This window comes from Spermophilus citellus (assembly GCF_964194105.1).
Source record: "Spermophilus citellus genome assembly, chromosome: 2".
Classification (NCBI taxonomy): domain Eukaryota; kingdom Metazoa; phylum Chordata; class Mammalia; order Rodentia; family Sciuridae; genus Spermophilus; species Spermophilus citellus.
This window is the reverse complement of record NC_138183.1, coordinates 174,641,029-174,653,986: the sequence shown is the minus strand read 5'-3', so window position 1 is coordinate 174,653,986 and position 12,958 is coordinate 174,641,029. Positions and strand designations below refer to the sequence as shown.

The window sequence follows — 12,958 nt, the reverse complement described above, 5'->3', positions numbered from 1 at the left end:
AAAGAGAGAATCAAATCTTCAGAATAAAACGTGCTCACCAAAAGCTGTGCAGAAGGGGCTGGGGATATAGCTCAGTTGGTAGAGTGCCTACCTCCCATGCACAAGACTCTGGGTTCAATCCCCAGCACCATATACACAAAAAGAAAGCTGTGCAGAAAAATGAAGAAAAGATACATATACAGATTCATCTCTAAATTTTCACTAATAATATAGAAATATTCTTAAAAGCTTCCATAAGGAAAAATAAATTGCACATAAATTAGATCAACTACAGGAATAAATTATAGATTGATGTGACATTGTATCATCAATACTGGAAGCTGAAATATAGTCTAGGGACACCTTCAAAGTGCCGAGGCAATGCAACCTGTGACACTATGTCCACTGGTGTGGTTATTCCACAGTGTGGGTGAAGAGAGACAGGAACACAGGCAGAGCAAATAGGGGTCTCCATGTAGATAAAGGTTACAACTGACCAAACAAAGAGAACTGCATGGAGCACAGCTGGCAGCATCCTCAGGCAGGGTGCAGACTCTGGCCTTCTCAGCTCCTGAAGACACATGGGCTGGACCACCACATTCAAGTGACCACCCTATTGCAAAAGGGTGATGTTATTTTATATTTAACTCTCTTCCCTACTCTGCTTTCTTCCTACCAGCCCCCTAGAAACAAGTAACTGGTTATAATGCCACAGTGTTTCCTGCAGGACAGTCTCTCAGGTGTGCCAGCTCTAGCAGATGTGCACTTGCAGCCTCCTTGGAGCCTGCTTCACTCCACATAGTCACAGAGGGAACTCAATGCAACTCAGAACCATAAGGTGTCAGCAATGATCTCTCACTATATTTCCAAAAGAAAAAAAAAAGAAGACTTGTGAATTTACTTGGAAATTGGAAAATGAAACTATAGTTTAAAAAAAGATTAGAAAATTCCAAGGATGCATTGGAAAGACATTAGATTATAGTTATAAAGGGATTTTATAAAACAATTTGTCCAAGTTAGAATTTGCAGTCAAAAGACTCCAAAATAACTATCTCCAAGAAAGAAATGGATTTTACTCAACAGATAGTATTAAAACCCTGGAAACATCTGGTAATTTAATAAGAAAGTTACTCACTTGTTTCAACAACAACAACAACAAAAAAAAGAATTTAAAACCAATAAAAGCAAACAACTATGAGAGAAGCTGAGTGCAAAGACGAAGGCAACTAAAATGACAGAAGTTTGAGCAATGGTAAATTTAAGAGGAGAATTCATTTGGCCTATGTGCTCGAACTGTATGGCGCTAGTAACACAGGGTTTCTTAAGTATTTTATTCTGTAATAAGTTTTACGTAACCATAATATTGGCAGTGACATTTTATTTTTTTGGAATCTGTTAACAAAACATGGAAGAGATAAATTGTCAGTACAAGACTGAATTCAAACAGTACAACCTTGTAAAAATGATTCACTGTTATTGACAACAGGTAGAAGATAATGACTTGGCCTTGGTGGAGCTCACCTACCCAGGGATTACCATCTCAAGTTGACTGAGTCAGAAGCACAAACTTGAGTATATTTATTTTCATTCTACAGCTATTTATTAAATGTCCTTCACATGCCAAGCCCTGAGCTGGTCCTAAAATTGAACCAGACAGACAAGCTTCCTGCCCTTGGGGAGCTCATGGAATCCTGTCCAGGGAACAATGCCTGTGGCTCAAACTCACCATCTTTGACAAAGGAAATAGGGGATGCCCAATCTGTAAAATAGCCAATAATCTGTAATAAACAAGACAAAAAGAAAAATTAGAAATGGTAAAAAGTGCTTATCACAAGGAAGTCTGATTGGTAGAGTAGGGCAGAAGAGTTTTCAAGGAACTAGATTCTTGCTTAGCTCAATTTGTACTACTTACAACTTTTTCATGTAAAACAGTTACTTAAAATTAAAAAAAAAAAAAAACCAGCCTTATTGTTTCTACAGTGGGATTAGGGTGGTTTACACTAAGCCTAAGTACTGCATGAGTAGAATTAATGTCAGAGCTTTATGACCCAAATTCAGTGCAAAGAAAGCAAAATGGTGCAATGGGAAATCATTTGCCTCAATTAGAGTGAGTAGATTTTAGTTCCATAAGTGTACATTTGCATATTTTAATAGTGGTATGATATGAGATAAATGTCTATAAATATACTATTTCTGCTTCATTTATTGCTAAAATCAGTTGATTTTATACTTTTCAAATAATAATGTTGGGATTTATTGCTATATATTCATTCTAACAATGATCCTGAAGAACCATATTCAAGTTCCATTTCGGGTGATTCCTTCTAATCCCTTCTATAGTTCTTTTCCAAAATACCTACTACAGGATCTTCTGCACTTCCCAAACTGTGTTGGGAGCAAAAGGGATCATGAAGAGAGATGGAGGGAGGTCAGTTTAGAATGAGGAGGTGCTGAAGAATATGAGCACCAAGATGGGCCCTTCTGGGCCTGGAGGTGACTCTGAGGACAGGTAAGCTTCAAAGTAAGTATAAGGAGGCAGCCCAAGTGGAATGATTCCTTTGAAAGGCAGAGAGAGGGTCTGAGGACACAGGGGAGGTTGGCCCACCAGCCAGGCTGCAGGGGGGGTAAGGCAGTGAGGCAGACTGGCTCCAAAGGGAGGGGCTAGAAGGACCCTGTGGCAAAGCACTGGGTAAGGAAAAGGAGGAACAGTGCCTTGTCACTGTGAGTACAGCAGGTATAATGAGGACATGTGATACATCTTGTGGGTTTCAGCTGCATGGTCCAGGAACCAGTCCTACACAGGGAGTCATCAATGTAGAAAGCAGATTCTGTTAAATGAATCCAAAGTGAAGCATGAAAACTGCTCAAGAACCATGCCTAATCTCTATCTGTGCTGGGTGCAGCATTTGTTCTGATACCCACTGCCAGGCAACATTTGCCCCCATCCTTCAAACTGAAACACGCTAGTAGTCATTTCTGCCTCCACCCCAGCCTGTCCCAAGAGGCAGGTTTGGGTCACAGCTCCTGGATACTGAAGGAAAATGTTTTCTGAACCTAACCATCCAAATCAGATCTATAGTGATTTTGGAAAAAGTTGCTTTCTGGGGGCTGGAGTTGTGGCTCAGCAGTAGAGCACTTGCCTAGAATATGTGAGGAACTGGGTTCGATCCTCAGCACCACATAAAAATAAATAAATAAAATAAAGGTATTGTGTCCAACTACAACTAAAAAACAAAATAAATATTTTTTTTAAAAAAAGAAAGAAAAATTTGTTTTCTGTACTGGCCCAGGTTTTCAAACTCCCCTTCCTAATCCTGCCATCTTAGTAATGACAGCTGCCAAGATGTATGCATTTTAGGAATGTCACAAATCCTTTCCCCTGCTGAGATCAAATACAAAGAGCCATAAACCATTAATCATCTTCTCCCTAAAGAATTGAAGAAATATCTGTTTCCTTTCACTTTGAGCTTCATAGGAGTGGGTAGAATACAGATTGAATGGAATGTACACCTTCCTAGCTGTACATCCTGGAAAGGTTTCTCTCTGAGCTTCAATTATTAAAATTAATGACTCAAGAATTAGGTCATAGTGAGAATCAAATACAAATTCATCATCTGGCACATTGCACAGAAAATTATTCATTTTTGTTTTCTGGGACCTACACATAGTTATAGTTTAGTGAAAGCATTCTTGCCCTCATTTCCCAGTAGAAAATCTGAAACTACAGGATCCAGCTGTATCCCATAGTCTTTGTGCAGGCCCCTAGTGTCTTACCACTAACTATATGTTAGGGTATGGATTCAGGTAAATTCTCCCTTTTTTTTCTGTTTACATGATATGTATGCTGCAAGAATACAAACAGCCCAGCTCCCATTGCATCTTGCCTGAGTTGCCATGATCCCTGGATCTGTGCAGGGAATAAAAGTGGACGTTTCATGCCTACTAAGTGAGCATTAGGACTGGTTCTTAATTCATCTCCCAAGCTAGCTGCCCCATATTGCTTCACACTCCCTTACCAAACCAGTAGTCTCTACCTCAAGACCACAATCCCAGCTGCTTCCTCTTTGGCTTGATTCCATGTTATCACCACCTGTCTTCTTAGGCTTCTGGAGAAACTTCCAAATGCAATATCAAATAAGTCTGCAGAGGTATTCCAACTTCTAACTGGAGATCCATATCGCAGATTCTATAAGCCAAGGACCCCAGGAAGGCTATAGGAAGCATCTACTTTTTCCTATATTTCTGTGTTCTTATAGTATTACATTTTTAAGAGTTCTCAGTATTTCAAAAACATACCTTTTATTAAAAGTTATAATAGCATAATGGTTAAGAAGACCAGCTTTAAATTTGAATAGAAGTAAATTTTAATTTAGCATCACAATTTATTACTTGTCTGACCTTGGGCTACTTACTTACATCTACTCATCTAAAAAATGAGATTGATAGTATTTAACATCACAGAGTTGGCGTCTTTTGTTGCAAGTAAAGTAACCTGACTTAAGTGGCTTAAATAAAAAGAAGTATAGTTTTTCTCACTTAACAAAAGCTCTGGAAGTGGTAGCTAATTGTGCTGGCCCACTACCTCAATGACACCTCTCTAATTGTTTTGACTCTTTCCTCATCCTTATTGCCTCATGCTTGCAAGATGATTGCTATAGGTCATATTTAAATTCAAAGCAATCTTATCTTTCCTTTTATCAGGAAGGATTTCTAGAAGTCCCTATACTGAACTTCCTGTTAGATCTTGGTAGCTAGAACAATTGCAAGTGACAACTCTTATAGTAAGGAGCTAGGAAATTGGGAAATAAAGTTGGCATATTATCTTAGACCAACCAGAATTCATATCCTGAGGCTTGGAACATTGCAGATACCAAAAAAAATGGCAAAATTTTGTTACTGAGAGGTGAGTTATGTCTAAAGGATAGGTAATCAGTGGGCTTTGATTCAACACAGGGGTGTAGTAAATATTAAATGTAACAATACAGCCAGACCAGGTGGTATATGCCTATAATCCCAGCTGCTGGGGAGGCTGAGGCAGGAGGATCTTGAGTTCAAATCCAGCCTCAGGAAGTGAGGCCCTAAGCAACTCAGTGAGATCCTGTCTCTAAATAAAACATGAAATAGGACTGTGGGTGTGGCTCAGTGGTCAGTTGCCCCTGAGTCCAATCCCCGCCGCCAAAAAAGTAACAATACTCATAAAATTTTTAGCACAGTGCTGGACTTATAAGTAGTGCTTAATAAATTATAGCCATAGTTATAAATTACCAAATTGGTTGACTGTGTCCTACTAGTAATTTTTAATGTAATGCTTAAAAATGATAAAACTGAAGATCAAAAAAACTTCACCGGAAGATTTCTAGAGCTGATAAAAATTCAGCAAAGTAGCAGGAACTAAGATCAATATGTAAAAGTCAATAGCTTTCCTATACTCCAAAATTAATATTAAAAAATCATAATTCATAATTGCCTTTTTTAAACAACCTGAGAATAAATCTAACCAAGGAACCAAAAAGACCTCTACAGTGATAATTATAGAACATTGAAGAAAGAAATTTAAAGAAGACACAAGAAGATGGAAAAACCTTCCATGTTCCTGGATAGGTAGAATTAATATTGTCAAAATGACCATATTGCCAAAAGAAATTTCCAGATTCAATGCAATTCCCATCAAAATAACAGTAACATTCTTCAAAGAACTAGAAAAAACATTCATATGGAAGAATAAAAGACCCAGAATAGCCAAAGCAATATTGAGCAAGAAGAATGAGGCTGGAGGAATCCGAATACCTGCTTTCAAATTATACTATAGAGAACTATAGTAACAAAAATAGCATGGTATTGGCATAAAATAGAAGTGAAGACCAATGGAAGAGAATAGAAGACACAGATACAAATCCACGTAGATATAGTTATCCTTGACAAAGGTGCCAAAAGCATATATTGGAAAAAAGATAGCCTTTTAAATATATGGTGTGGGGAAAATTGGATATACATATATAGGAAAATGAAATTAGATTCCTATCTCTCACCCTGCACAAAAATCAACTCAAAGTGGGGCAAAGACCCAGGAATTAGACCAGAAACACTATAACTGCTAGAAGAAAACATAGGGTCAACACCCCAAACTCATTGACACAAACACCAGCTTCCTTAATAAGATTCTTAAAGCACAAAAATAAAACCTAGAATCAATAAGTGGGACAGCATAAATTTAAAAGCTTCTGCAAAGTAAAGGAAAAAATAAGAGTGTGAAGAGAGAACCTATAGAATGAAAGAAAAGCTTTGCACTTACTCTTCTAACTGGGGCTTAATATCCAGAATATATAAAGAACTCAAAAACTAAACACCAAAAAAGAGAGAAAGAAAGAAAGAAAGAAAGAAAGAAAGAAAGAAAGAAAGAAAGAAAGAAAGCCTAATCAATAAATAATTAAAAGATCTCAAAAGACTTTTTCTTTTTCCCTTTTTTGTACCAGGGATTAAACCTAGGGGCGCTGAACCAATAAGCCACATCCCCAGCCCTTTTAAAATATTTTATTTACAGAAAGGGTCTCACTAAGTTGCTTAGTGCCTCGCTATCGTTCTAGCTACCAAGATCTGCTGAGGTTGGCTTTGAACTTGCAATCCTTCTGCCTCAGCCTCTTGAGCCTCTGGTATTACAGGCATGTGCCACAATGTTTGACTTTTAAGAGACTTTTCTCAAAAGAATAAATATAAATGGGTAACAAACATATAGAGGAAAAGTTCAATATTCTTAGCAATCAGGAAAATGCAAATCAAAACTACATTAAATTAAATTTCATCTCATCCCAGTTAGAATGGCAATCATCAAGAATACAAATAATGATAACTCTTGGTGAGGATTTTGGGGGAAAGTACACTTATACATTGTTGATAGGACTGTAAATGTGTATATTTTGGAAAGCAGTATGGAGTTCCTCAAAAGGCTAAGAATGATCCAGGTGGAATGGTGCATGCCTGTAATTCAGCTTGGGAGGCTGAGGCAGGAGGATCACAAGTTCAAAGTGAGCCCCAGCAACTTAGCAGGTCCTAAGCAACTTAGTAAGACCCTGTGTCTACATAAAATACAAAATAGGGCTGGGGATGTGGCTCATTGGTTAAGTTCCATTGGGTTCATTCCCTTGTACCAGAAAAAAAAATGAAAAAGAAATTTTTTTTTAAAAAAGGCTAAGAATGGAATCACCATTTGACCCTGCCATCCCAATCCTTCGTTCTTTATTCAAAAGAACTAAAATCAACATACTATAGTGATACATGCATTCCAACATTTATAGAAGTGCAATTCACAATAGTCAAGTTATGGAACCAGTCCAGGTGCCCGCCAATAGATGAAGCGATTAAGAAAATGTGGTATGTATAAATAAGAGAGTTTCATTCAGTCATAAAGAGAAACGATATTATGTCATTTGCTGGTAAACTGGTTAGACTTGAGGATATCATGCTAAGTAAAATCAACCAAACTCAGAAAATGAAGGACAGAATGTTTTCTCTCATTTTCAGAAGCTAGAGAGAAATAAGGGGGGTGAGGGAATGCTAGGGGAGTGGATATTATGGAAATGAAAATAACAATGTAGTGGAGGAAGGGGATTGAGGGGAGGCAGAAAGAGTGGGTAAGGGGAGCAACTGCAGAATGAAATTGACCAAATTATGATATATACATGTGTTTTAGTCAGCTTTTGCATCACTGTGATCAAAATACCCAACAAGAACAACTTAGAGAAGAGAAAGTTTACTTGGGGTTTACACTTTTAGAGGTCTCAGTCCATAGACAGCCAACACCACTGTTCTGTGTACAAAGTGAGTCGGCACATAGTGGGGGAAGGGTGTAGCAGAGAGAAGCTGCTCCCTTCCTGGCAACCAGGAAGCAGAGGGTGAGGAAGAGGGCCCAGGGCAGATGTACCTTTCTAGGTCATGACCCCAGTGACTCACCTCCTCCAACCACACTCACCTGCCAGTCCATTTGAACTCAAATGGACAATTTAGGTTACAGCTCTCAGAATCCAGTCATTTCATCTCAGAAAAATTGGGGGGAACACCTCATAAACAAACCTCACAAACAAATAACATCATGTATGAATACATTATGATGAATGCCACTTATATGTGTAACTATAAAGAACCAATTAAAAATAATGCAGAGAGGCAGCACCGAAGAGGCACAGGCGGCTGGAGCACATTTGTTATGGGTATGGCTCAGGGCCTGGGCCAATTGTTCACTTGAGCTCTGCAGATTTGGCACTCTGGCCCATGCCTTTCCAGGTGGCTCTGCTGAGTTACACTGTCATGGTATTCAAGGTGCTGTTGTACAGATTGTGCCTTGGGATTCACAGTCCCAGTGTCCTAGGTGATAAGGAAATAAGTAACTGCCAAGGTCATGTAGCTGAGAGAAAAATCATAGTTCTTCAGTCAATTCCTGATGTGAGCAATTTTATACCCAGAAATCCTTGATGGAAGCTTAGTCTCTAGAAACTGAAATCCATCACCATTGTTCAAAATGCAATGGAATGTACCACAGGCTGTGACTTGGCTGGCACACAGGGCGTGCTTGGAACCACAGAAGCCTGGTTTCTTTGCACACCATCAGAACATAAAAGCACTATTACTTTTGAATAATGCTGAATCACTAATTGAGAATTCAAGGCCCTCAAAATTAGTGGCCACATTTACTTACTGCAAATAAGTGCCTTGCAAAGGAAAGGAAGTCACTGGGTACTCAGCTACCCGATTGAGGGTCCTTTGCCATCAACCATGTGAGTAGTATGTTTTATCTGAAAGAGTTTTATCATCCTGTGCCTCAGCCAGAGGAATTTCTTTGGGGAAAAAAGGAAGATCTTGATCCTTTACAAGACAAATCTATTGGTCTTTATCAGCAATTAAAAAAAACAACAACATTTGAACAACATGGTAAAATTTTGATTCCTGTACATCTAAGAATTTCTGGTATTTAGCTTGAAACATTTTATTATGCAGCCATAAAAGAAATTATTTCCATTCCTTTTCTAGAGTCTCTTAAGCTACTTGACAGTATAGTAAACATCCTGAAAAATTCCCAGGGTGGAAATGCCTTAATAGTGTATGCCATGTTTAAGATTGCAACACCTGCCCACTATACCATGACCTTGGGCAGAATGCCCTTTACTATGAAGTATTTGCTACATGTTGACATGGCTACCTGTCAAGGAGTATCTGCAGGACAGGATGAAAGAGACCAAGGAGCTCATTACAGAGAAAGTGGAAGAGACAAAAATAGACTGACTGGAAAACTACAAGAAACCAAAGAAAATTTTTTTTGGTTGATTATTTTAGCATTTTATTGATGTAATTTAAAACTTGGCACATGGTTTAAGTCTATTTTTCTTTTTTTAATTGATTTTATTTTTTTAAATGCACGACAGTGGAATGCATTACAATTCTTATTACACATATAGAGCACAATTTTTCATATCTTTGTATAAAAAGTATGTTCATGCCTATTCATGTCTTCATACATGTATTTTGTTGGGGTTTTTTTGTATTACAATTCATATTACACACATATACCACAATTTTTCATATCTCTGTATATAAAGTAAATTGACACCCAATTCATGTCTTCATACATGTACTTCTTATAATGATGTCCATCACATTCCACCATCCTTGCTAATCTCCTGCCCCCTCCCTTTGCCTCCCACCCCTCTTCCCTATCTAGAATTCATCTATTCCTCCCATGATCCCCCTCCCTACCCAATTATGACTCAACCTCCTTATATCAGAGAAAACATTCAGCATTTCCTTTTTTGGGGATTGGCTAACTTCACTTAGCATTATCTTCTCCAATGCCATCCATTTACCTGAAAATGCCATAATTTTATTCTCTTTTATTGCTGAGTAAAATTCCATTGTGTATATATGCCACATTTTTTATCCATTCATCCACTGAAGGGCAAAATTGAAGGCATTCTCTCTAAAACCTGGAACAAGACAGGGATGCCCTCTTTCACACTTCTATTCAATATAGTTCTTGAAACACTGGCCAGAGCAATTAGAGGAAAGAAATTAAAGGGATATGTATAGAAAAAAATGTTTATTTTAAGAAAATATGGAAGACAGTTACTTATGTAACAAATTATAGACAATTCCTGCACTTTAATCTTCTGGAGACTTTGGGCCAAGATACATGCTTTAGGTGTTTTTGTTTCTGTTTGCTTAGTTTCCCAAATATACCAGTTATCTGAGGGTTAAAGAAGAAAGTTAAATATTACTACAAAAATCAGTGGTTTTGAAAGGAAAAAAATGAACCCCATATAGGAATTGCACATCCATAGAAGCAATAAGCAATGGTTAATGTTTTAGAAGTCAGGGTTCCTTTCCTAGGCCTTCAGATCATATTTGCTTTCTGTTCTCCAGAAGCTGTATTATATACAGATAGGCAGCTGAATAACTAACTGATATGCTTCCCAGACAGATGTTATTACTGGATTTTTTTCATATTGTATTATTCCTATATCTGCATGAAACTGTTAATACTGGATCTTAATCTTCATGTTGTTCATTAAGGTTTTAACTATATTCATTTTCTGTGAGGAGCCAAACATGTGCCATTCAAACTGCCTGGGAATAGTATTTCTATGAAAAGCATCTAAATTCCCCACCAGTTAAAATATAGACCTTATATGAAGAAATTGAATAAAAATTCAATCCTGTTTGCAAATATGATATATTGGTTGTATGTAAATAAAATAATTCAGATACTTTTGAAGTGATTTTTTTTTACCTGAAGTTTGTCAAAATCCAATTTCAAAAGCAAATAGATAGCCATAGTGCTTTTTCAAAACTAGGCCTTGGTTATGGTTACCTAGAACATCACTTTCCAGCGAATCACTTCCTGGCCTCTTTAGCTAATCCTTTGGAGGAAAAGTGAAGGTTTTATTAAGTTTATTATCGAAATTCATCAACAACTCAAGCTGCAACTCTTAAGCAGTGGGTCATATGCTTTAGATTCATTTGCCTGGGGCTTCCGTGAGCTGTGAGGAATGCAGAGCAGCCCTGGGTTTGATGTGCCCGCGCACAATGGAGTGGGATGAATTGCATGCAGGGAACCATGACTGAGAGTTAGCCAATACAAAATGGACTCAAAGGGTTTGCTCAGCAAACCAATCATGGAAATGAAAAAATAAAAAAAACCAAACCTGATTAGGGAAGAGACTTGGTTTCTTCAAGATTAAAAGCAACCTCTTACAATACTACATCAGAAAATGTACATTACTGAGAGAGCCTTTTGCATTTATCAGAGTGGTATTATTTGAATTTTAACAAATGAGAAGAAGAATGCTTATATTTTGATTACCCTTCTCCCAATAATGAAAATAATATCTACAAGCATGAAAAAAAACCCAATAAATAAATAGAAGAAAGACCATTAAAGGAGGGGGGTCAGGGGAAGGAGGAGGGTAAAGGGGAAGAACTGGAGACTGAGAATGAACAAATTATTATATGATTTGTGATTATGTCAAAATTAACCCCATTATTATGTATATCTATAATGTACCAATAAAAAATAAAACAAAAATAAAAAGAAAGAACTCAGCTCTGCTATTTCTCAGAGAATATACCCCACCTTTATGAGGTCAAGACTGACAGACTTCCTTTCTTGCTTCCTTGGCTGAGTACAAATATTAATTCAGTACCAACTTTGTGACTTGTGCAAGTTCAGGTACAAGTGACAAGCCTTCTTCCTCCTGACCCTGTGGGATCTCTAGGTCTCAGGAATTTAATTTCTATGTTATTAATGTTGATTCCTGCTAGAACCTCAGGCCCAAGCTCCTACACACCCATAGAGACCCAGGCCTCTTTTTCCACATAATCAGAAGCCCCTAGGCTCCTCAGATTCTGCCGTTTCATGCTGTCTGCTAGATTAGATGTTTACTGAGCATGGACTCCTGAACGCAAGCACTGTACATGGATAGTTGTCCAAAGCATGTCTTCGTTTTTAGCAACATCAATGTCTCCAAGGCAGGTATCCTTATCCTCAACTTATTAATTAAAGGTGTTAGGACCAAAAAAGACCTGCTCATAGTGTCAGACAATCTGTATACATTGTCTCATTTATTCCTCACATGCTGCCAGGTAGATAATATTATCACCAATCTGCAGATGAGACATCTGAGGACCAGGGAGTAATTACTGATGGTCACACAGAGAGTCAACAGCAAAACAACAACCAAAACCCAAGCCTCCAATTCCTGAATCTTTTCTACTGGGCCAGGCAGTCCCTAACTACATACATTATTTGGGATAAGGTACCTATAATGGACTTTTTAATGTAGTCTGAGTAAAAATTTTATAGCATAAGATATTACTTAAGCCATAATTGTCTGCGGATTTCAGTTGCCTGTATTTTTACTTCATGTTTTTTTCTTGACAATGCTGGGGATCAAATCCAAGGCCTTGCTCACTATGTAAGTGCCCTACTGCTGAGCCACATCCACACCCCAGTTGCCTGTTTTTTTTGTAATTGCATTTAGAGAAATTACAAAATTGTACCATACTTGAGTGCAATTACATTCTTTCCTTTCTCTTCTCTCTGCCAACTCACCCTGCCCACACACACACACACACACACACACACACACACACACACACCATTTTACCCTCCCTTTTGCCACAGGAGTGGAAGTTTTTGGAGATAGCATTAAAACAACCTTGACAACAGCATTGCAGAGAGTCACTGCACTGCTTGCTGTTAGTATTAGTCCCAAGGCCTGAACACTTCATCTCAGCCTTCTCCACAGGGAGACACCCTGCAAAAACTAAGGACATATCAGGGAGAATATCATGGAGAAAGAAGTCAAGAAACAGCATGGGAATCAGGAATAGGCTAAACAATGGCCAAGAGTCAAAGTCCTAAGTCATATAAATATTTAAAGGAAGTGAAAACACATCTTGAAGTGGAAGTGACACAGACCCCTTGTTGTGATTC

General features: G+C 38.0%; 1 pseudogene across 1 annotated transcript; it reads left to right on the top strand.

Moving 5' to 3' along the window:
- Positions 1-8,756: 8,756 nt before the first annotated feature.
- Positions 8,757-9,314, top strand: LOC308641689 (protein FAM210A-like; annotated as a pseudogene). Its single transcript has one exon. The product of its transcript is annotated as a protein FAM210A-like (transcript).
- Positions 9,315-12,958: the final 3,644 nt, after the last annotated feature.